Source organism: Stegostoma tigrinum, chromosome 1 (genome assembly GCF_030684315.1).
Source record: "Stegostoma tigrinum isolate sSteTig4 chromosome 1, sSteTig4.hap1, whole genome shotgun sequence".
NCBI classification, from domain to species: Eukaryota; Metazoa; Chordata; class Chondrichthyes; order Orectolobiformes; family Stegostomatidae; genus Stegostoma; species Stegostoma tigrinum.
This window is the reverse complement of record NC_081354.1, coordinates 92072827-92099418: the sequence shown is the minus strand read 5'-3', so window position 1 is coordinate 92099418 and position 26592 is coordinate 92072827. Positions and strand designations below refer to the sequence as shown.

At 40.4% G+C, this 26592-nt stretch overlaps 1 long non-coding RNA gene across 2 annotated transcripts; it reads left to right on the top strand.

Moving 5' to 3' along the window:
• The first annotated feature begins 611 nt into the window (after window positions 1–611).
• LOC125459988 (uncharacterized) lies at window positions 612–26592 on the top strand. 2 transcript variants are annotated; one of them, XR_009446704.1, is made up of 5 exons: window positions 612–691; window positions 1301–1478; window positions 9066–9126; window positions 24940–25090; window positions 26438–26592. It is a non-coding gene; the product is annotated as an uncharacterized LOC125459988 (long non-coding RNA). The 2 variants fall into 2 exon arrangements; XR_007249156.2 differs by lacking the exon at window positions 26438–26592 and having other exon boundaries at window positions 24940–25229.

Below are 26592 nucleotides of genomic sequence, written 5' to 3'. Positions count from 1 at the left end.
AAACAACTCCTGAATACTATAAACATGGAAAATACTTTTCTTTTGAGTTCTTTGGCTGAATCAGTGTCATAACCTCTGTGGCGGGAGAATTATCCCAAAGCTAGCCCAGCTCAGCTGCACATACCAAGCTCTGTTCTGCTTGTACAAACCTGGTCCTCACACCCCTTCGGCCAAGACTGCCAACTGGATCCCCAGGCTGCCTGAATTGCTGTGGCACCATACACTTTTTCATGCATGGAGCTAATGAATAGTGATAATAGAGATTGCAATTTTCTTTCAATTATGTGACTGACCAGAAATCTGTCTGTGACTTATATTAATGTATGTTGGTCAGATTATCAAATTGATACACAAGCTGCTTGAGTATATTATTAATGCACCTTCCCTTGACCATCAAGTCCTGGAGTCAGACTTGTATCTGGAGCTAATAGCTCAGAAGCAAGGGCATTAAGTTTCGCACCACAAGGCCTTATGTGTAAGATATATATATTAATATATATATGTATGCATCTAACATTTGAAAATATTCCTATCTCAGACCTTTCTGCGTGTTCTTTCTCTTCATAACTGCTTTCAGTTACTTAAAAAATCTCTTCTAACATTTTTTTTTCAGTTCTGATGAAAGGCTGACTTGAAAAGTTAACTAATTATCTGGCTCCACACATACTTTCTGATTTGGTGAACTTTTCAGGTATTTTCTGTTTTTATTTCAGATTTCCTTCTTCTGAAATGTTTTGCTTTTGTATTTGGGTTTTTCAGATAAATTGTTGCAAAAGTCCCAGATCTACCTTTGTTCATGCAAATCTAAGAAATAAAGTAAAGCGTTAAATTTCGATTTTTATTTTAATATTTCTTCTGAGAGAGGCAACTAAAAATATTTCTATTTTTGTGTGGTACAATTCGTTCAATATTAAGGTCATTGTGATGGATGGGAGAGACTTGATGGCAGGATTCAGTGAAACGCACAGAACATGTGCCTAACCCAATATGGATGCGGCCACAGCCGATCTTCCATCAGCAGATCCCAACCTGTTTGGAGTATCATGAGGCAAAGGATGCTGAATTAACATGAGCACACAGTGTAACTGAGAGACTGAGGCTAAAGTAACCTGTTGCCGCATGATCTTATGAGGAAGTGAAAAATTCATTGTGACGACAGGAGCTGCTAATTCAGCATTTCTCCTGGACCACAAAAAGTATGAACATTCTTTTCAGGCCTTTCAATAATGTCAGCAACCTTTATTTGTACAGTGCTTCTGAAGCATTAAAATTACTCATGATGCTCTATGATGTTTCACAGGAGCATTGCCATGTAAGGAATTATCCTGCCAAATGGCCAGAAGCTTGATTAAAGAGAACTGAGAAGAGAACAGAGAAGAATCAAATGGACAGTCTTGGGGAATGAATCCTTTGTCTTACAGTCTCTGAAGCCTGGATTTGCTCAATATCTATGGCTTACACAAATGACTGCATCAATGGTACTGTCTGAAAAACATCGACGAATAAAGTTTTTCAAAAGCAAAAGAGAATTTCAGGAAGTTAGAAGTAATAATCAATTCTAAAGCTGTGTTAACATTCACTGTATATTGAATGAATAGGTTCTTGTGTTTGGAGATGACTTACAACAATAATACTGAATATAATTACCGATCAACAATTCAAAGCCAAATAAATATTAATATTTAACTTTATAAAGCAATTTATTAAACTTAGTACTTGAGATTATCTTAGTAAATTGTCAGTCATATGAAAATAGTCAATTTGAAGTTTAGATATGGAAAACTCTTTAAAACTTTGCAATGCAGGCATCAATGTAAAATCATATTCATTTTGAAACTATCTGAATCGAATTACAAGCCTCAAAGGGCTGCATGTCACTGAGACACAGCATCCAGATCAAATATATAAAATCCTTTGAGAAATAATAGGTGATGGCCATTTAATCTATCTTTTGGATAAGGCGTTGTGAGCCACGTATAATCTTCTGCATGGAATGTTGCTGGGATAAATGGCAAGCAAACTGTTTAATTCTCAGATCATGTACTTAGCAATGTAACCAGATTGACAATACGTATGCAAATATTGATTTTGGAGATTACACCTGAACTGTACAGAATAGTTTAACATTGTGAATTTTAAAACATTCAAACAGAGAAGGAAAGTAATTTTATACACAGCTTAAAAACAACCTTTTAACCTGTTTATTCTATGCATTTCATGCAGTAAATTGTGCAAAAACGTTCGTCTAATCACAATATAATCATTTTAAAAATGAAAAGCATGAAACTTCGCTATTATTTTCATGACAAAAAATACCTTATCATCAACAAAAGTAAACCCTAATGATATAATCTGGTGAGATTCCCACACCATAAAATAATTAAGAAAGTTCCTTTGAACATAACTTCTTGTGGATTAAAAATAATGTCAGAAGTCATATGACACCAGGTTACAGCCCAACAGATTTAAATGAAATCCCGAGCTTTTGGAGCATAGCCCCTTCATCAAGTAAAGTGCAAGAGATGCACAAAGCCACAGACTTTATAGGCAGAGACATCAACAGCAGAGAGATCAAAAGATTACACAAATGGTGTGAGTGAAACAGTGAATAATAAGTCTCTGCAGGTGATCAAAAGTGTCAGATGGTGTGAGTAACTGGTGAAATTGTAAGCCGAGAAAGTCAAATTCTACTGTAAGGTCAAAGCTATGAAGTAGAGAGAGTGGTTATTTTTCTTGGAGGGCAAATATTTTTCAGCAAATGTTGTTTTTAAGAAGAAAATGGTGGAAGGACGACACCCAGTAATTGAGGTAGCACCTGAAGAAAGAGTAACAAAGTTAGTTTCTCAAAGTTATGAACTTTCATTTGAATAGGAATAAATTAGTACTGTAATACATATTAAGCAAGAATGGAGGAAAAGAAAGATGGGAGAGGGATAAACAAAATGGAAAGTCTGTAGGAAGTGATTTATGTCATGTCTCTTTGAATTGGCCTGGTTTCATGGGCACAGGTTTGTATTGGTGTGTCTCTACACATTCTGCCTATGATGAGGCCTGTGTGTTGAATGCACATGCTGTATTCTTGAGGCTGCTTTACTTAGCTAGACTGCCCTTACTTTAGATCTGCTACATATCTGTTTCTACTTTATCCAAGAGCAACAAGTGGCAGGTTCTCAGGAATTCTTGTACATTATTTTCATCCTAATATACAAAGAAAAACTCTCTATCTCATGAGATTCCAACTGTCTCATCACAGTTCTTTCTTTCCTCTAAAAGTCTTGATAGCATATGACTGTTGAAGTCAGGGTTACATAATCATGTGAATTATTACCATTAGCATACTTGTTCCCATCATGCTGCTATTGCAGAGGAGAGATGCAATGACAAAAGGGATGATACGCCTCACCAATGGAAGTGCAATGTAACAAATAAAGTAATAGCGGGTAATTTCTACAGAGAGTGAACATTGGAAAAGAATTGTTACAACAGCTGTTCCCAGATTAATGAAAAAAGTTGGGAACAGTGGTTCTGACCTGAAACTAAGTGACTCAACGTTGAGTTCAGAAGGTTATGAAGTGCCGTATTGAATGATTGCTTGTTTTCCCTTGGACTTCCACTCAGCTTCATTGAGGTAGGGAAGGGTGTTAAGTACTGAGAGATCAAAATGGTAGTGGTGTAGCAAAATAAAATAGCAGGCAAGAAGAAGTTCAGAGTGACACTTGTAGTTTGAATGAAGGGGTGCCACAAAGCAATCAACTAACTCATGTTTGGTCTTCCTAATGTGGAGGATGTTTCATTACAAGTGTTGAATACAGTGTACTAAATTGTAAGGAGTACAAATAAATCCCTGTTTCACCTAGAAAGCAGTTTTGCATCTTTTCTGGGTGCTATGTGAGAGGATTGGTTGTTGAAGTTGATTGACCAGTGGATCACAGTGTTGCGGAAGGAAAATCCTGCAGAATCTTGAAAGGGGAGAGTAGGGCAGCATCATGCTGGAGGTGACCGGAATGGCAGAAGATGCTCCATTGAGTTTGGAGCTGGTGGTGAAGAAGAAAAGGTCAACAGAAATCCTAATGCGATTTCTCTAAGGGTAGTGAAAAGGTAAGACCAGATTTCCAGAAAATGAGACTGGTACAGTTGAAGAAACTGTCAACCGTGATTCAGGGAGATCTCCAATTGAGGAAAAATGTGGACTATTGGAAATATTGATATGGAAGACACCATCACCAAAATGATGAATAAAAACACAGTTTTCAGAACCCAGTTCTGAGGAAGGGTCACTAGGTCCAAAATGTTAACTCTGTTTTCTCCTCCACAGATGTTGCCAGACCTGCTGAGCTTTTCCAGCAACTTTGCTTTGTTCCTGATTTATAGTATCTGCAGTTCTTTTGGTTTTTATCACCAAAATGATTTTCTGCTTGGCTTGACTCATACAAAATTCTGAAGGGACCACACCATCCACGACACTTCTGCCAATAATTAAGCACCCCAACAAATTTCTCACAGTATTTTCCACATAAACACTCAAGATACCTTCTCCTTTCTCATCATTAAAGGCCGCAAATCCTTCTAACTGGCGGAATACGATTTATATATACGGTGTTTCAATTTAGTACTCATTATGCACAATCTGGTCTTTGTTACAGTTGGCAGACCAAATGATTGGTTGATTGGTTTGGGGAATATATGCAATCAGCATATAATTGTGGCGTGAAGTCTGGCAGTTTAATTCTCTGCCTTCTCTCACTTTGAACTTTCTGTCCTCAGCTACTTACGATGTTTTAATGAATTTTTGTGAAAGTTTGAAGGACAAGCCCACATCCTATTATTGTGCCATTTATGTCTTCAGAACTTAATGATTTCAGCAATTTTGGATAACCAAAACCGGTCTCATATTTTGTTTTTCAGGAAGCAACAGTCGATTGTGATTCTGCTACTGCCATCTGTAATTTTACTAGGCCTTCCTATTGTCCTTGATTATTTTTAATTAACTGTTAAAACATGTTATGACACCCCCAGAATGGGTAGGCTTTGAACCCAAATTCTGGCAGCATAGATTAAAACACTACTGCTGCAACACAAAAGACGCCATCCTATCATTCCTTACTTGTCCCATTGCCATCTTTATCTTTTCACTCTCATTCTTTTTCTCATTTAACCACTCCTGCCTTCCAATCATTTGGAACATCAAGTTGTCAGTCCTGTACTTCCATCAGCCAAGATTTTGTAACAACTATAATGTCCTAATTCAATGTCCCAATACATGCCCTGAGTTCATCAGGCACACTTGTAAGATCCCTCGCATTGACATAAATGCTGTTTAATTGTTCAGTGTTGCCTCATTCTCTGACTTTGCCCTTGTGTGGCTTTTCTAATTAACTTGCTCTTTTCTAATTCATAAATCATCTGTCGTTTGATTTCACTGCTACTTAGAAACCCCCAACTCCTCATTTCCAATAGTTTCCAGGTTCCCAAAATGGAACTAGCAAATCTCTCCACCAGGATATTGGCCTCTTTCCGGCTCAAGTGAAAAACATTCTTTTTGAACAGGTCTTTTCTACCCTGATTAGTTCCCAAAGATCCAAGAATCCAGCATATTCCAGAGTTCCAGCATATTGCACCACTTCTTCAGCCATTAATTTATCTGCCCTATCCTTTTGTTCCTTCCTCTTGGTGGCACCTAGAGGAAACCAGAGATTTTTTGAGGTTCTGTTTATTAACGTTTTTCCTAACCTTTTATATTCACTCTGCTCAGGCCTTAACTCTTTCCCTAACTATGTTGTTCCTGCCAATGTATATAACTTCTTCTGGCTTCTCACTCTCTCCTTTGACAATATGCTTCAAATATTCTTAATCCTACCATCAGGAAAGCAACATTCTATCCTAGATTCACACTCACTGCTGCGGAGTCTCCTGCCTGTCCCCCGACAGAGAAGTCCCCAATTACAATTATGTTTTAAATTCTTGACAAACCCCGTTTAACATAAGATTCATTTTTAGTGCCCAAAACCTGATTATCACTTCTATTTTCCTTTGAGAGACTTAAACTCTTAAACAGTACCCAAAATGGAATATCTGTTTGAGAGTGAACAGCAAGAACCAAGAAGCTAATTAAAAGCCTTTTATTCTGGGCACATGATATGTCTTGGGAGCTTGATAACCTGTTTATTCCCACTTTTACCATGGTGATAGATATCAGACAAGGGGGAATAGTGGGATATCATTTTTTAGGGTATTGTTTGACCGGGAAAATTGCAGGGCAATTTTTTCCTTGAATTTCAAGAAATGCATTTTCACTTCATGCTATTTTTTTTCTGGCTGTGTAGACTTTCAAATGAACGTGCAGATATATTGGTTTGAGCACTGAGATGAACGAATAGTCTTGGAGAATATATACCATTGATAAATTTAACATATGGCAGTTCTACAATCAAACAAATCTAAAAAAAATTAAATCTAGGTAAACAATATATTTACAGATTCAAGGTGAATGAAGAGGAATACTTTCATCTTGCATCTATCAGGATAAATGCAAAAAGTGAAATGTCAAAGGGAGCGACAATTTATATCACATGAAAAATGGAGCTGATTAATTGGCAACTCAATTGATTAATTGAGGCATTGCTATGGAGAATGAAACAGCAAACTTTTGTCCTGGGTGCATTTGTTTAATTTTTAAAAAGCACAATAATTGGACATGTTCCTTTGCCTGCAGAAGACAGATCCTTGAATATGAATACATATAGCTTTGTGTGAGCATAGGAGAGTCATATTGCAAGCCCACATGAGAACTTAAATTAGTTGTTTGTGTAATTATTGGCATACTCTGGATTGTTCATTATGGAGTCATATCTAACATTAGATATTATATTTGGGTTTTGCAAACGCAGGTTGGATGAATAAGTTCAATTCTCAGCCTAATATAAACAGTTGAAGGGATACACTGTTTAATATGATCAGCTGGTCACTTAGGTATACAGCCTATATACTGAGCATCATACCAGCATTGACATTCATAGTCTACGTTACTCATTTGTGTGGTAGATAAAGCATCTTTTTGGCTTGACAGCAACATCTTGTTGGTGGAAAATTCATTTATGTTGCTGCTGTACACCACTAGCAGGAAATGATGAGCTCCATATTTTGCTCAAATCTTTGTTCATAGTGATTGTTACAACTGAAGCTGCAGAATTTCACTGTCAGCTCTCTGATGAAGGGTCCAGGCCCGAAACGTCAGCTTTTGTGCTCCTGAGTTGCTGCTTGGCCTGCTGTGTTCATCCAGCCTCACATTTTATTATCTTGGAATTCTCCAGCATCTGCAGTTCCCATTATCTCGGATTTCACCGTCACTCTAGTTCTACTACACCAGGAGTCACGAGATAAAAATATTTTTTCCACTTTGAAATGACAAATGAAATACCCATCCTTGAGGTTTCATATAAATAAAAAAAATTCTATCAACCATGTTTCTTTCAATCGATGCAATTGTGGGTTTATCAACACATTTATTTAATAAAGATAAAATAGTGTCAAATATCAACAAATCAGTATGAAGTATGAAAGTTTATTCCCGTTGATCACCTCAAACACACAAACACAAACTCTATTCACTCTTTTCACTGCATTATTACAACATATTCAAAAGCTAGAAATTTTGCAAAACAACAGATCCTGAAAATATTTAAAGACCAGTAAGTGTTTGTGCGAGAAACTAATCCATTTCTGTTTCATGCATAGACATTTTGTTGAAGGTAAAACTTTCAGATTCTAAGGAGGTAGACTTTGGGTTTAGAATATCTTGGTTCTGTAACATGTGAGGATATCTGCCAATGGCGAATAAGTACTAATTTGACAGATTATGTTTCTTAATTGCAAATTGAGTGGAGTTTGATGAAATAGGTTGGTTATTATGGTGATGTCCTGTTTAGCTCAGTATATGAGGTTGGCCTTAAAGTTTTAACTCTCTTAAGTAATTTATTTTATTTTTACTTGTGTTTAACTTTGAAAACAAGCTTCATAATAAAGAGGTCAACAGTCCAAACTGGTATTTTGCAGTAGATATTTTGTCTCTGTTTACAGGATAAGCTCACCTATTCAGTACCAAGGATTGCAATGACAGGGAGATGGATAGAGGGAGTTGGGAATTTACCAAAACTAAGATCATTATCTGTTGAATGAAGAATAATTGCTAGTGTTTCTCAATGGGAAGAAGCTATAGCGCAACTTACTTCTCCTCCCCACTCCACAACTTTTCTACTCCAAAAACTTATGGCTCAAACCTTTGCTTTCAAAGCTCTCAGTTCTTCAATCATTCTCTTCCTCTGAGAAAAAAGATATTCTGCAGTTCTGTGCACCAACATCAGAATATTTCGCTGTGCAAAACATATTCTCAAAGCAAGCCTTACTGCTGCTGTAAAAACTTATTCCAATTGACAAGCAAGAGAAAATGTTATCAAAATGCTCTCACATTCACACAGGGTCCTTAGAAAGCCCCTTCTAAACTCACAGCTAATTCTATCTAGAAGGACAAGGGCAGTAGATGTGGGAGAATACCATCTCCTGCAATGTCCCCTCCAAACCACTCCCCATCCTGACTTAGAAATATATCATCATTCCTTCTCTGTCACCGGGTCAAAACCCTGGAATTCCCTCCAAAATGGCATTGCTTGTCTACCCTATGGCACATGGGCTGCAGCAATTCAAGAAGACAATTGACCATCGCCTCAAGAAAAACTTGGGATAGACTATAAATACGGGCCCATCAGTGATGCTACATCCCATGTATGAATAAAAACAAAATCTAATCGTAGCATCATCCAAGAATCTCATAACATTGTCACTTTCTTTAATGGTGGTGAGTGACAGCAAGGATGCATCTACTCATGCATCCGTCACAACGAACAGCATGTATTTGCCTCTTACAGGATGTTTTACCTGATACAACAGTGTTTATGTTATTGTCTCACAATGTCGTATCATTAAGGAATCCAACATGTTTTATTATTATAAATTATAAACTCACTTTGTTATCAACAACTCACTATTATATACAAACTTTATATTTTCAGACACATAACCAACTGGACAAAATAAAGCTTCTCATGAAGAACAGCCTTCCACTGACCCAAGGTAAGGTGGAGTATAGAATCTTTATAACCTTACGTTACATGCTATGGTGCAGTGAAAATGTCCTGGGTGTGTCTTTTTGAAGGTACCTGTATAGTGACATATTGAGTATGAAACATAACACAGTACAACTGGTGAAATAAAGGAAGTAATAAAGGAATAAATCGTCAAATTTAGAGGCCAGTCTAATGGTCACAAAAAACTCATTGTTTGCTGTCATAAACCCCATCTGGTTCGCTCATGTCCTTTCAGGAAGTAAATTTGCCATTTTCATATGATCTATTGTACACGTGACTTCAGACCCACAGAAATGTGATTGGCCTTTGAACTGCCCTTTGAAAAGGCAGTTCTGGGATGGATAACGAATGTTGGTCTTAGTCACAATGCTAATATCCCATGAAAGTAATCAAGGAAAAAAAAACAATTATTTTAAGCAGTGTGCATTTATGTAAGCCAATGAACACAAGTGAGTTTGAGGAACAATGCCAGCTGACTGCAAGCCAAAGTCAAGCGTTCTCTAAACTATTGAGCTACAAATTCAGATCCCGCAGAGCCAAACTACAAACATTTTTCAGATGCTCACAGCCAGAACTTCAAGTAGTCAGCCAAGAGGGTGCCAAGCAAAGCTTGGGCAGTCTCTTTGTGAGATAAAAACCTACTCCTAAATATTGTTATAGAATTCTTACAGTGTGAAAGCAGGCCATGCGGTCCATCACATTGACACATACCCTCCAAAGAGCATCCCACCCAGGCACACCCTCCCTTCCCTGTAATCCTGCATTTGCTATGGCTAATCTACTTAGCTTGCACATCCCATACTATGGGCAATTTAGAATGGCCAACCCACCTAACCTGCATATTATTGGACTGTGGGAGGAAACCAGAGCATCTGAAGGAAGACACACAGATATGGGGAGAATTTGCAAATTTTACACAGACAGTCATGTAAAGATGGAATTGAACCCAGGTCATTTGCACTATGAGGTAGAAGTGCTCACCACTGAGTGACCATGTTTATTTAAAAGTTGTAAGTCCTAGCTATAGTCTCTGATTCTTGAAGAAATTTTAGATCCAACAGATAGGCTTTCATCTTCAGTATTTCTTTTTTGCCTGGGAACCAGATTTAATTAACTAAAACTCAAAACATCAATAGTCTCATTGGTGCCCAAAAAGATGCATGACCTATTGATGTGTCCTTGAGGTGGAGGGGAATGGCAGCTTTGATGCAGATAATGGAGACTAAAGGATTTCTTGAGGACAGTTTGTGTTTGCAAACCTAACAGAGCTTCTTGATGAGGTATCAGAGAGCGTTATTGGGGTAAATGTGGCCACTATGGGATACATAGACCTACAAAAGGCAGTTGACAAAGTGCCCAAGGATGGGATTTCCAGCAAAATGAAAGCCAATAAAATAAAATGGGACAGTAATAACAAGGATAGAAAATTAACTAAGTGACTATGAGACTCTTAGTGAGTCCTTATTCAGTTTCATTCAAGTCTTGCTGCTTTTCTTGATTTATATTAATGACCTAAACTTGGATATGCAAAGTGTAATTTCAAACTTTGATGACAACATGAAATATGAAAATACAAAATATTGAAGTGTGGAAGTATTGAGAAACTGTGATGAGGATGGCGTTAGATTTCAAAATGATAACTGCAAGCTAATCGAATGGACCCATGTGGCAGATGGAATTTAATACAGTACTGTAATGTGATACATTTCGGTAAGAAGAATATGAGGAAACAATTTAGAATGAATGATACATTTCTACAGCAGCCGTGGGAGCAAAGTTATCTTGAGATATAAATGCACAAGTTTTGAGGATGGAGGTTAAATTGGAAGAGGATCTCTGGCTGTAAAAGTAGAGGAATATTGTCCAAAACCAACAAGCTTATGGTCAAACTTTAACTGTAATATTGTGAGAGAACATTTTTCTGTAGATTCCATACATTTAGCTGTTTACTAGTGAGGTCTACTAATCCACCAGTTTGCACATAATTAACCCTACCCACCCAAAATGACTCTTCTTGTATGCCAGAGATAGTAGGAACTGCAGATGCTGGAGAATCCGAGATAACAAGGTGTGGAGCTGGATGAACACAGCAGGCCAAGCAGCATCTTAAGAGCACAAAAGGTTACGCTTTGAGCCTAGACCCTTCATCAGAAACTGGGGAGGGGGAGAGGATTCTAAAATAAATAGGGAGATGGAGGAGGCAGATCAAAGATGGATAGAGGAGAAGATAGGTGGCGAGGAGACAGATAAGTTAAAGAGGTGGGGATGGAGCCAGTAAAGGTGAGTGTATTGTGAGATGGGGATACGGTTTGAGGTGGGAGGAGGGGATAGGTGAGAGGAAGAACAGGTTAGGGATGCAGGGATGAGCTGGGCTGGTTTTGGGATGCGGAAGGGCAAAATCAGTTATTTTTCATCTGAGGGGTTAAAAGTAAATAGGTGATAATGTTACAACTGTCTCACAATCAACTTCTCTTGATACTGGTTTTGGGATGCTGTGGTGGGAGGTGGTGCTAGATTTTGAAGCTTGTGAAATGTGGTATACTGCATCCACTGTACCCGTTGTGGCATCCTCTACATCGGGGAAACCAAACGGAGGCTTGGGGGCCTCTTTGCAGAACACCCACACTTGGTTCACAATAAACAGCTGCACCTCCTGGTTGTGAACCATTTCAACTCCTGCTCCCATTCCTCAGACCACATATCCATCTTGGGCCTCCTGCAGTGCCACAATGATGCAGGAACAGCAACTCATATTCTGCTTGGAAACCCTGTAGCCCAATGGTATTACTGTGGATTTCACAAGCTTCAAAATCTCCCCTCCCCCTACCGCATCCCAAAACCAGCTAAACTCATCCCCGCCTCCCTAACCTGTTCTTCCTCTCACCTATCCCCTCCTCCTACCTCAAGCCACACCCCCATTTCCTACCTACTAACCTCATCCTGCCCCCTTGGCCTGTCTGTCCTCCCTGGACTGAGCTACCTCCTCCCTTTCTCCCCACCTACACTCACCTCTACTAGCTCCATCCCCACCTCGTTAACTCATCTGTCTCCTCTCCACCTATCTTCTCCTCTATCCATCTTCAATCTGCCTCCCCCTGTCTCCCTATTTATTTCAGAACCCCCTTCCCCTTCCCCATTTCTGATGAAAGATCTAGGCCCAAAACATCAGATTTCCTACTCATAAGATGCTGCTTGGCCTGCTGTGTTCATCCAGATCCACACCTTCTTGCATGTCAATTGAGTTTAAATTAGAAACCCTACACTTGAAGAGAGGCCATAAAGTTACGGGTTCGTGTGACTTTTGAGACCTGTCTGTGTGCATTATACTACTTCCTACCACTCCACACTGCTCTCATTACGATCAACCCAATATAATTTTTCCTCTCCCCTTTGTTACATTTGAACCACACTTGTTACCCTGGACAATATAGTATCATCATTTCCCTACAAAGATGTTGCTCCTCTACTATCATCAGATGCAGAGGAATAGGGTGGATCTAATCTTTTCAAAACCCACATTTGACCATAACACTTCTATTTTACAAAGGATATAGCTTACAAATTCAGTGAGTGTGTAATTGGTGTAGTGAGGTGAACACGATTGGCATTGATACTCAGAAATCATTTAAAAACATAAGAATTGGGAGCAGAAGTAGGCCATTTGAGCCGTCAAGTCCGCCCCATCAATCATATGATCATGGCAGATCTTATCTCGGCCTTAGATCCATTTTCCTGTTCGCTCCCCATATCTTTAACCCACTACAAATTAAAAACCTGTCTATGTCCTCCTCCATAAATTTATTCAGAGTCCTGTCATCTGACCGTTTGGAAGAAGTAATTCCAATTCATCATCTTTGTTTTAAATTTGCCGCCCCTCTGCCTAAAACTATAATGCCTCATTCAAGATTACCCTGCTCCACATCTACCTTATAAATTTCCTTTTAGCAGCTTATGTATATCAATTAATTCTCCTGTCATCCCTCTAAACTCTAACTAGTACCGCCCTAAGCTGCACAATCTCTCCACATAAGACAAGGCTTTCACCTCCGGTATTGATCGAGTAAACCTTTTCTTAACTGCAATCCAATTCAATTACATCTTTCCTCAAGTAAGGCGATGAAAACGGTGTGCAATACTCCAGATATGCTACATGATTGCAACAACACTTCGCTTTTATACTCCATTCCATTAGCAACAAATGTCACAATTGCATGTGCCTGCCTTATTACCCACTGTACCTGTACAGTAGCCTTCTATGATTCTGCATGAGGACACCCAGATCATTCTGCACTGAAGTATTCTGCTTCTGCTCCCAATTCTAATGTTTTTAATTGAACTTTTGCTCCATTTAGGTAAAAAATTGCCTTTTAATTCTTCTAACCAAAATTCATAACCTCCACATTAAACTTCATCAGTCAAATTTTGGTCCATTGGCCTAAACTATCCATATTTATTTCTGCATTTCCTATTTCTCCATTGTAACTTACTTTACCACCTATTTTGATATCACCTACAAATTATAGCACTTTCTCCCTTTGCATCCAAGTCATGAATATAGATTGTTCACAATTAGGGCCCAAAGACTGAACCCTGTGGCATCCATTAGTTACAACTTGCCAACAGGAAGATGACCCATTTATCCCAACTCTGCTTTCTGTTGGTTAGCCAATCCTCTATTCAAGCTAGCAAATTACCTCTACTATGTATGATCTTTCCTTGTGTATTAACCTTTACTGTGTCTCATTATCAAATGGCTTCAGGTGGACCAGGGGTGTAATATCTACAGGATAACCTTTATGCACTTCGCTTGCTAAATCTTCAAAGACTTCCAGCAAATTAATTAACCACAATTTACCCTTCATAAAACCATGCTGACTCTTATGAATTGCATTTTGACTTTTCAATTGTCCTGTTCCTACTTCCTTAATTATGGATACCAACAATTTTCTAATGACAAATATTAAACTAACCGGTCCATAGTTTTCTACTTTTTGCTTCTCTCTCGTTTTGAAAAAGGCCATTACATTAGCATTTTTCTAAACTATTTGAACATTTTCAGATTCCAAGGAAAATTAGAACATATTAACCAATATGTCCATTATTGCTATTGGCACTTCCTTTAAGAACCTACGATAAAGTGACAAAGGCCCAGAACTTCTGCCTGCAATCCCAAATGTTTGCTCAGCATTTGATAGATGGTGGCATCAAAAGGTGTGAGTAAAGTTGAAATCAATGGCAATCAGAGAAAAGGCTTATTGGAGTCATACTCAGTTCAAAGGAAGATGATTGCAGTTGTTGGAAAGCAATCAACTCCACTTCAAAACATTGTTGCAGGAGCCCCTCAGGGCAGCATCCTCAGCCCAGCGACATTTCATTTCATTAACAGCTGTACTTCCATCATAAGGTCAGAATAACAGGTGCTTGCTGATGACTGCACAATGTTTAATTCTATTTCAACTTCTCAGATACTGAAGCAGAACATGCCTCATGTCATAAGATCTGGACAACATTCAGACTTGGGAAGTAGTCAGTAATACTTGCATGATGCAGCTACCAGGCAAAGATGACTGTGTTTTAACCTAATGATCAATTCTTGAAGTTCGGCATTATTATCATTGCTAAATCACCACCATCAATAACTTCACCAGGCAAAAAGATGGTGGCTATAACAGCAACTTGAGGGCTGGGAATTTTGGAAGAAATAACTCATCTTAACATTCTCCCAGAGATAATGGGAACTTCAGGTGCTGGGGAATCCAAGATAATGAAGTGTGAAGCTGGATGAACACAGCAGGCCAAGCAGCATCTCAGGAGCACAAAAGCTGATGTTTCGGGCCTAGACCCTTCATCAGAGTGCTCCTGAGATGCTGCTTGGCCTGCTGTGTTCATCCAGCTTCACACTTTATTATCTTGACATTCTCCCAACCCTGTTTACCATGTATATGCCAATATCAAGAATATGATGTAATGGTTTCTATTTATGTGGATCAGTGCAGCTCCACAAACACTGAGACATCAACACAATCCAGGTCAAAATAAGCAGCTTAATTGATATTCCATCCACCACCTGAAACTATTTCCACCAATGGTGAACAATGACAGCAGTGTGTTTCATTGAGAGAATATATTACAGGGACATTCTTAGGCTCTTTTGACATCACCTTCCAAACCCACAACCTATTCACTTAAATGGGCAAGGGCAACTGACTGACTGAAACTCTACTAACTACAAGATTGTTTCCAAGTCACACATGATACAGACTGGGAGTCTTATCTTCATTTCTTCACAGTTGCTGGGCCAAAATCCCTCTTTAACAGCACAAAGGGTATATTTGTACCACATGATCCCCAGAATTTGAAGAAGAGAGCTCACACTGTACTTTCAAGGGCAATTGATAAAAAAAAACAAAGAATGAAGAAAACTATAGCACAGGAACAGGCTCTCCTGCCCTCCAAGCCCACGCCAATCCAGATCCTCTATCTAGACCTGTCACCTATTTTCCAAGGATCTGTATCCCTCTGCTCCCTGCCCATTTATGTATCTGTCTAGATCCATCTTCAATGATGCCATCATGCCCACCTTTACCACCTCTGCTGACAATGTGTTCCAGGCACCCACCACCCTCTGCACAAAGAACTCAGATCAAGAACTCACATTTCCACGCATATCTCCCCAAAAACATTTCTCCTCTCACCTTGAAATCATGACCCCTAGTAACTGAGACCCCATTCTGGGAAAAAGATTCTTGCTATCCACCCTGCCGATACCTCTCATTATCTTGTAGACCTCAATCAGGTACACAATCAACCTTCATCTTTCTAATGTAAATAATCCTAATCTACTCAAGCTCTCTTCACAGCTAGCATCCTCCATACCAGGCAACATTCTGGTGAATCTCCTCTGCACCCATTCCAAAGCATCCACATCCTTTTGGTAATGTGGCGACCAGGACTGTACACAATACTCCAAATGTTGTTGAACTAAAGTCCTATACAACTGCAACATGACCTGCCAACTCTGTACTCAATACCCCATCTGATGGAGGAAAGCATGGCGTATGCCTTCTTGACCACTCAATCGTCATGCGTTGTCACCTTCAGGCAACAACGGACCTGAACACTCAGGTCTCAGTGCATCAATTTTCCCCAGGGCTTTTCCATTTACCGTATAGTTCACTCTTGAATTGGATCTTCCAAAATGCATCCTCCGGACCAACCTCAGGGAAGCTTTTGTGCTCCTGAGATGCTGCTTGGCCTGCTGTGTTCATCCAGCTTCACACTTTGTTATCTTGGATTCTCCAGCATCTGCAGTTCCCATTATCTCTGATCACAATTTTAACCTCACTGCGAAGCCTCTTCCAGGAATGCCTGATTTGAAGAAGTTACCCTCCTCCCTCCAGACCAACCTCAGGGAAGCTTTTGTGCTCCTGAGATGCTGCTTGGCCTGCTGTGTTCATCCAACCTCACACTTTGTCAACTTGCATTTGCCTGGATTGAACTCCATTTGCCATTTCTCCACCCAACTCTCCAATCCATCTATATTCTGGTGCAATCACTGACAGCCCCCTTCACTATCTGCAACTCCACCAATCTTAGTGTCATCTGCAAACTTGCTAATCAAACCATCTAAACCTTCGTCCCGATTATTTATGTATATCACAAAAAGCAGGGTCCCAACACAGATCCCTGTGGAACACCACTCATCACAGTTCTCCATTTTGAGAAACTCCCTTCCACTACAACTCTGTCTCCTGTTGTCCTGCCATTCTCTATCCATCTAGCTAGTACACCCTGGACCCCATGCAACTTCGCCTTCTCCATCAGCCTATCATGGAGAACCTTATCAAAAGCCTTATTGAAGTACATATATATGACATCTACCCTCATCTTCCCTCATCTCTCAATTTTGTCACTCCCTCAACGAATTCTATCAAGTTGGTAAGACATGACCTTCCCCTCACAAAACCATGCTGCCTATCACTAATAAGCCCATTTTCTTCCAAATGTAAATAGATCCTTTCCTTCAGTACCTTCTCCAGCCACTTCCCCACCACTGATGTCAGGCTCATCAGCCTATAATTACCTGGATTTTCCTTGCTACACTTCTGAAACAATGGGACAACATTGGCAATTCTCCAATCCTCTGGGACATCACCTGTGCTCAAGGATGCTGCAAAGATATCTGTTAAGGCCCCAGCTATTTCCTCTTTTGCTTCCCTCAGTAACCAAGAACGATCCCATCCAGACCTTGGGGCTTGTCCGCCCTAATACCTTTTTGAATACCCAACACATCCACCCTCCTTATGCCGAATTGACCTAGAGTAATAAAACATCTATCCCCAACCTTAACATTCGTCATATCCCTCTCTTCAGTGAATACCAATGCAAAGTACTCATTAAGAATCTCACTTATTTTCTCTGACTCCTCGCATAACTTCCCTCCTTTGTCCTTGAGTGGGCCAACTCTTTCTATAGTAACCCTCTTGCTCGTTATGTATGAGTAAAAAGCTTTGGGATTTTCCTTAACCCTGTTTGCTAAAGATGTTTCATGACCCCTTTTAGCCATCTTAATTCCTCTTTTCAGATTTGTCCTATTTTCCCAATAATTTTCCAAAGCTTCATCTGTTTTCAGTCGCCTAGGCTTTCCTTTTCCCTCTTTGCTTGTCTCACAATTCACTGGTCATCCATGGTTCCCTAATTTTGCCATTTCTATCCCTCATTTTCACAGGGACATGTCTGTCTTGCACTCTAATCAACCTCTCATTAAAATCCTCCCATCTATCAAGTGTGGCTTTACCTTCAAACAGCTGCTCTCAATCCACATTCCCCAGCTCCTGTCGAATCTTGCTATAGTTGGCCTTCCCCCAATTCAGCACTCTTCCTTTAGGACCACTCTCGTCTTTGTCCATGAGTATTCTCAAACTTACAGAATTGTGATCACTATTCCCAAAGTAATCCCCTACTGAAACTTCAACCACCTGGCCGTGCTAATTCCCCAACACCTGGCCCAGTATGGCCCCTTCCTGAGTTGGACTATTTACATACTGCTCCATAAAACCCTCCTGGATACACCTTTCAAATTCTGCTACATCTAAATCTCTAACAACAAAGTGCATCCCAGCCAATGTTGGGAAAGTTAAAATCTCCCATCACCACCACCCTGTTGCTCCTATATCTTTCTGTAATCTGTCGACATATTTGTACCTCAATCTCATGCTCCCTGTTGGGAGGCCTGTACTACAGCCCCAACATTGTTACCATACCCTTCCTATTTCTGAACTCTGCCCAGTCCTCCATAGGTGCGCTCCTTCAGCACAGCTATGAAATTGTCTTTGACCAGTAATGCAACCCCTCCACCCCTTTTAACTCCCTCTCTATCCTGCCTGAAGCATCTATATCCTGGGATATTTAGTTGCCAATCTTGCCCTTCCCTCAACCAAGTCTCCATATTAGCAATAACATCATAGTCCCAGGTACTAATCCAAGCCCTAAGCTCATCTGCCTTACCTGCTACACTTCTCGCATTAAAACAAATGCACCTTAGATAACCCTAGAACCCGAACCCTAACCCTAACCACCTCTCCCTTTGCGTTCATCATCTGCTCTCTGCCTACTCTTCCCCTAAGTCACACTGCCTTCATCATCTTGTTCCTTACAGGCTTTAGTTACTATGTCCTTACCGTCCACTAACTTCCTCATTTGGTTCCCTTCCCCCTGTAGCAATAGTTTAAACCCTCAGCGTTAGCAAAAACAACACCTAGGACATTGCTTCCAGGCCTGCCCAGGTGTAGACCGTCTGATTTGTAATAGTCCCACCTCCTCCAGAACCAGTCCAAATGTCTCAAAAATCTGAACCCCTCCCTCCTGCACCATCTCTCAAGCCATGCATTCATCCTAGCTATTCTTTCATTTCTACTCTGACTAGCATGTGGCACTGGTAGCAATCCTGAGATTACTACCTCTGAGGTTCTACATTATAACTTAGTTCCTAACTCCCTAAATTCTGCTTGTAGGACCTCATCTCATTTTATTTTACCTCTCTCATTGGTGCCTATGTGCACCACAACAGCTGGCTGTTCACTCTCCCCCTTCAGAATGTCCTGCAATAGATTTGAGACATCCCTGACCCGAGCACGTGGGAGGCAACATACCATTCGGGAGTTTTGTTTTCAACCACAGAACCACCCATCTACTCCCCTTACAATTGAATCCCCAATGACTATAGCCCTTCCACTCTTTTTCCTGCCCTTCTGTACAGCAGAGCCAGCCACGGTGCCATGAACCTAGCTACTGCTGCCTTCCCCTGGTGAGCCATCTCCCCCAACAGCATCCAAAACGGTATCCTTAGCTTCTCAACACACTGCAGAGGTTGTTTTTTTGTCAGAGGTTGATGGGTGGGAGACACTACATGTGTAGTATCTTGGGTTTAGCCACTGCCAAAATATATCAGTTCACCCACGTTCCCAGAGTATAATTTGACTGCTCCCACTCAGCTCCACTGGTAAAAAGAAGGAATTACTGTCCCGCCAGCCCCCTGGTGCTCGCCATCATTGCTCCCACTGGTGCTGCGAAAATGGAAGGCACTGATTCCACTTGGTAAGTATATAAAGTGAAGGACTGACCATTCTAGCAGCTCCCTGGTCCTCGCCGTCACCTCTCCTGCTGCAGCTGCAAAAATAGAGAGACAACAGATAATCAACAGACAACATGTGTGACAATACTATGCCTTTAGGATGTGCATTTTGTCAGTTTTGTGTTGAACTGAGGATGAGACAGTGATGACGAGCAGACCGTTCCAAGCCAAATAAGTAAACAGCCTCTTAGGGCTTGGGTTTTGGGTCAAAGTTTGAACAACAGAAGTGGCATGAATGGGTGGAGTCAGGCTCCCACAGAACCGGGGTTTAGTTTAGCTTTCAACTTCTGAAAGCAGACTGTGGAAGCTGTTATTTTTATTACAGCTAACACCTGAAACTCTGTCTGAGGTCAGAATTGCAAGTGATACAATCAATATTTCCTGAAATTGCCTTTTACCAGGAGTGTGTTTATGGGATGCTACTATATTGGAACAGTTGATGTTTATTAGTTAAATAATCTATTATTCTGTTTATTTTCTAATAGAGTGATGTTATTTCAATGCTTCTTTCTTTAGTTTGTATTCTAACTGTAATGTAAGAATAAAGACTGTTTTGCTTAAAGCCGAGCGATGTAACAGAATATAGAACATAGAACATAGAACAATACCGCGCAGAACAGGCCCTTCAGCCCTCAATGTTACGCCAACCTGTGAACTAATCCAAACCTATCCCCCTACACTATCCCATCATTGTCCATATGCTTATCCAGGGACTGTTTAAATGTCCCTAATGTGGCTGAGTTCACTACATTGGCAGGCAGGGTGTTCCATGCCCTTACCACTCTCTGAGTAAAGAACCTGCCTCTGGCATCTGTCTTAAATCTTTCACCCCCTCAATTTGTAGCTATCCCCGCTCGTTCAAACTGACGTCATCATCCTCGGAAAAAGACTCTCACTGTCCACCCTATCTAGTCCTCTGATCATCTTGCATGTCTCTGTTAAATACCCTCTTAGCCTTCTTCTCTCCAATGAGAACAGACCATAGTCCCTCAGCCTTTCTTCATAAGGCCTTTGCTCCAGACCAATCTACATCCTGGTAAATCTCCTTTGCACCTTTTCCAATGGTTCCACATCCTTCCTGTAATGGGGCGACCAGAACTGCATGCAATATTCCAAGTGAGGCCACACTAACTTTATGTCCAGTTGCAGCATGACATCACAGCTCCGGAACTCAATCCCTCTACCAATTAAAACCTAACACACCATAAGCCTTTTTAACAGCATTATCAACCTGGGTGGAAACTTTCAGGGACCTATGCACATGGACACCAAGATCGTTCTGCACATCCACACTGCAAAGAATCTTTCCATTGACTCAGTATTCAGCCATCCTATTATTCTTCCCAAAGTGAATCACCTCACATTTATCCGCATTAAACTCCATTTGCCACCTTTCTGCAGTTTATCCAAGTCTCCCTGCAATCTGCAACATTCTTCGACACTGCCTACCATTCCACCAACTTTAGTGTCATCTGCAAACTTACTAACCCATCCACCTGTGCCTGTGTCTAAGCCATTTATAAAAATGACAAACAGCAGTGGTCCCAAAACAGATCCTTGAGGCACACCACTAGTAACCGGACTCCAGGCTAAATTTTTCCAGCAGCCACCACTCGTTGCCTTCTTACGGAAAGCCAGTTTCTTATCCAAACTGCTAAATCTCCCTCAATCTCATGCCTCCGTTTTTCTCGAATAGCCTACCATGTGGAAACATATCAAAGACTTTACTGAAGTTCATGTACATCATATCAACTGCCCTTCCCCAATCCACATGCTTGGCCATCTTCTCAAAAAACTCAATGAGGTTTGTGGGACACGACCTATCTTTGACGAATCCATGCTGACTATCTCCAATCAAATTGTTGCTTGTTAGATGATTATAATTCCTATATCTTATAATCCTTTCCAAAACTTTTCCTACAACTGACATAAGGCTCACTGGTCAACAATTACCTGGGTCATCTCTACTGCCCTTCTTGAACAAGGGCACAACATTTGCAATCCTCCAGTCCTCTGGTACTAAACCTGTAGACAATGAGGACTCAAAGATCAAGGCCAAAGCCTCCGCCACCTCCTCCCTGGCTTCTCTGAGAATCCTCGGAAAAATCCCATCTGGCCCAGGGGATTTATCTACCTTCACACCTTCTAGAATGGATTACACCTCCTCCTTACTAACCTTAATCCTTTCAATTCTAGTAGCCTGTAACTCGGTCTTCTCCTCTGTAATATGCTCCTTTTCCTGAGTGAAAACAGATGAGAAATAATCATTTAGCACCTTTCCAATCTCCACAGGGCCCACACACAACTGCCCACTTCTGTCTTTGACTGGCCCTATTCCTACCCTCATCATCCTCTTATTCATCACATACCTATAGAACGCTTTAGGGTTCTCCTTTATTCTACCTGCTAATACCTGCTCATGACCCCTCCTTGCTCTTCTTAACTCTCTCCTTAAATCCTTCCTAGCTAATCTGTAACTCTCCATCACCTCATCTGAACCATCACCTCTCATTGTCACAGAAGCCTCCCTCTTCCACTTAACAAGAGATGCAATTTCTTTAGTAAACCACGGTTCCCTTACCTTATCACTTCCTCCCTGCCTGACAGTGACATAACTATCAAGGACACGCAATATCTTTTCCTTAAACCAGCTCCACATTTCGACTGTCCTTATCCCCTGCATTTTGCTAAGCTATTCTATGCCTCCTAAGTCTTGCCTAATTGCATTATTAATTGCCCTTCCGCCATCTATAACTCTTGCCCTGTGGTATGTTCCTATCCCTTTCCGTCGCTAAACTAAATGTAAGCGAATTGTGGTCACTCTCTCCAAAGTGCTCACCTACCACTAAATCAAACACCTGGCCTGGTTCATTACCAAGTACCAGATCCAGTGAGGCTTCCCCTCTTGTCAGCCCTTCGACATACTGAGTCAGGAAACCCTCCTGCACACATTGGATAAAAACCGATCCATCCGATGACTGGAAATGCTGTAACTCTAGTACAATGTTAGGGAAGTTAAAGTCTCCCATAATGACCACATTGTTCCTTTCACGCCTGCCCAGAATTGTTTTGCCAATTCTCTCCTCCACATCCCTGGAACTTTGCGGAGGCCTTTAAAAAACTCCCAGCACTGTTACGTCTCCTCTCCTGTTTCTGACCTCAGCCCATACCACCTCAGTAGGCGAGTCCTGGTCAAAAGTTCTTTCAGCCACCGTTATAGTGTCCTTGACTAACAAAGCCACACCTCCCCCTCTTTTACCACCTTCCCTGATCTTAATGAAAGATCTAAACCCTGGAACCTGCAACATCCATTCCTGACCCTGTTCTAGCCATGTCTCCGAAATGGCCACAACATCAAAGTCCCAGGTACTTATCTGTGCTGCAAGCTCAGCTACCTTATTCCGGATACTCCTGGTTTTAAAGTAAACACGCTTCAATCCAGTTTGTTGTCTGCCAGCACACTCCTGTGACAGTGAGATCCTGTCCATGTCCTCCCTACTTTCTTCCTTCTGTGTACTAAAACTACACCTCAGTTTCCCATCCCCCTTCTGAACTAGTTTAAATCCACCCGAATGGCACTAGCAAATTTCCCACCCAGGATATTAGTGCCCCTCTGGTTCAAGTGGAGACTGTCCTTTTTGCAGAGCTTCCACCTTCCCCAGAATGGGCCCCAATTGCCCATGTACCTGAAGCCCTCCCTCCTGCACCATCCCTGCAGCCACATTTTCAGCTGAAATCTCTCCCTGTTCTTTGCCTTATGCGGCATGGGTAACAAACCAGAGATAACCACTCTGTTTGTTCTAGCTCTCAGCTTCCACCCTAACTCCCTGAAATCCTGTCTGACATCCCTAACCCTCTTTCAACCTATGTTGTTGGTGCCTATGTGGACCACGACTTGGGGCTGGTCACCCTCTCCCTTCAGGATCCCAAAGACACGATCTGAGACATCATGGGCCCTGACACATGGGAGGCAACACACCAACCATGAGTCTCTTTCATTCCCAACAAACCTTCTATCAGTCCCTCTAGCTATTGAATCCCCAATTACTAACACTCTCTTCCTATCCCCCCTTCTCTTCTGTGCAAGAGGGACAGACTCTGTGCCAGAGACCTGCACCCCAGTGCATGCCCCTGGTAAGTCGTCCCCCCAACAGTATCCAAAACAATATACTTGTTTTTCAGGGGAACGACCACAGGGGATCCCTGCACTGACTGCTTTTTCCCTCTTCTAACAGTTACCCAGCTTTCTTCATGCTTAGGAGTAACTACTTCCCTGTAACTCTTGTCTATCACAGACTCTGCATCCCGAATGATCCGAAGTTCATCCAGCTCCCACTCGATCACTTATATAGCTGAGGGGATTAAAAAAAAACTCCCTCCTTTCCCAGAAACCTCTGCTCTCTGAGGTGCTACTGCTGAAAACAGAAATGGAGGGCTCCAACGCTCGAGGTCAGCTTTTAAAGTTTTAATATCACTGACTCACCCGCTTCCCGAAAGGCCCCTGGTCCAAGCTCCTGCTCTTGCTGCTGCTGAAAACAGTAACCAGTTAAATTATTTCTGGAACACAGCACCTTTACACTTGCCTTTTAATGGGATAAAAGTTAGGATCTAGTCTAGCTCCTTGTTGTATTTGAAAGGAGTTTGATCTGGTCCATACACATGGTCTGAGCTAATACTCATGATGAAGGTGGCTGCTATTTAATTCTGGGAAGATACAGGGACATACTTCGTCTTGTGTGGCCGAGGACAGCTATCTCCTCGTCCAACTAGAAGAGTTTCTTACAGTTAATAAGCTATAGTTTATTACATGTAAGCAACTAGTTATGTGTTACATTGTAATGGCATATATTGTTACAGAGACTTTGAGGGTGACCAGATGTTAGGCCTCATTCCTTCTAGATCTTCAACTGTTTTGCCAACAAATACATCATCCTTGTGGATGATGCTACTGCAGTCCTCTGTATGAGCCCTTTCAGACCTACATAAAACAATAATAATTGGTTAAAAATTGGATTTGTCAGCAAAACGGTCATTCCAAAGTCATAAGAACAAACATGATGATTGTTTTTTTTTCTGATCCTTCATATAATTTTTAATTATCAGGTGATACAAGTTAAAATTGAAATAAAGCTCAATAACTCAAACAAACATTTATATCTTTCATAGATAACAAAGTGTGGAGCTGGATGAACACAGCAGGCCAAGCATCATCTTAGGAGCACAAAAGCTCACGTTTTGGGCCTAGACCTTCATTTTTCTTGCTATGAATCCGTCAAAGGACGATAACGCAGCTGCATCATTCTATCTTTCTGTCTAGGTAAAACAAAATCTCATCAGTGAACCTTCACAAAATAGAGGGATTATAACATGAAGACCCACTAATTGATATTGTGTCATTTATATGACACACAATCAAGAGAAAAAAAAATTCATCCTGCCACTTCCTGCTCAAATTTTCAGCCAAGACAAATAGTATAATTCCTGAGCTTAAGTATTAGGTGCTGATATGGAAAAATTGGAATCCATCCTGCTTAGAAGAGTGATTTACTACAAGATGTTCACATCTCAAAATATGTAGTCTTCTTGGTGAATGCCTTCAAGCTTCTTTTAGATTAAAACAATTTAGATTTATAGCACAACAGCTCCTTGAAAGGTGCTATGTGTTGAAAGTTCAGCTATTAATTCAATATCTGCTGGGAAAGGTGTTTAACAATGGCATTAACATGAGTTTTAAAAAAATATTCTGCACTTTATTATATTCATCTATAAAGCAGTAACAACCAAAAGTACAAGTGGCTTTAAGTCATGAGAACCTTTCTTTAGTTTAGTTATTGACTCAACTAATCAAAGGTGACTTACTTGTACTTCAGGCAAAATCATGCGGAAGTACAAGCTGTAAAACTTTTCTACACAAGCAGTTCGTTCCTAACAAATATGACAGAACTTTGTAATATTTGTTATCGTTTCAGTGCAATGTCTGAGACTTGTAGTGTTTACAATTTGGCTGTGTAAATCAATCTAGAAAAGCTGCACAGTGTTAGTATACAGACACTAAATGCATTCAGACAACATAAATTTGCTTTCTATAGTAACAGATGCATTAACCTATTTGAAAAAAAAGGTTAATAGATTCTTTAACACCTTTCAATGCAACATTACATGATCACCTTGAATGTTTATACACTCATGTCACAGTGGTATTTCTTCTGAATCACACAAAATTGGATAATCTCCAAAATTAAGCCTATGTCTCAGAAACATTCCAAGATAATACCTTCGGAACTCAGAAGAAACTCAAAATTAGAATATCAAATGATTTAAAACAGTGGCAGATGAAAATATATATTTTTTCATACAAGATTTAGAGGAAGTATACACAGAGAAAAACATCAGATGTTTTACTTCTTAATTCATCATTTGTGCTGATTTAGGACTGTGGTGATACAAAATGGAATTTGCGAAATGCTATTAATTCAAGCATAGAATGAAATTCTATTCATGTTGAAGTATAACAATGGTTTCCAAATCCACAAGGAATCACATTTTTGTTATAATAAAATATTGATATTCAGCATGGAATATGCCTGGAGAAGAAATGGTTTACATTGGTTCTCCTTGAATAATTTAAAGTGTGTTATATCTACACAGTTTTTCTTTTCACCAGTGCAAGACTACAGAGAAAGTATGTACCGTAAACCTATGAAATTGGACCTGGTGTTGCCATCGTAGCAAAAGAAACAAAACAGCGCAGCATGCCCATTGCATTAAAGACGTTTTACGAATTTGTCGGATAAAAGGAAGAGAAAAGCAAATATAATA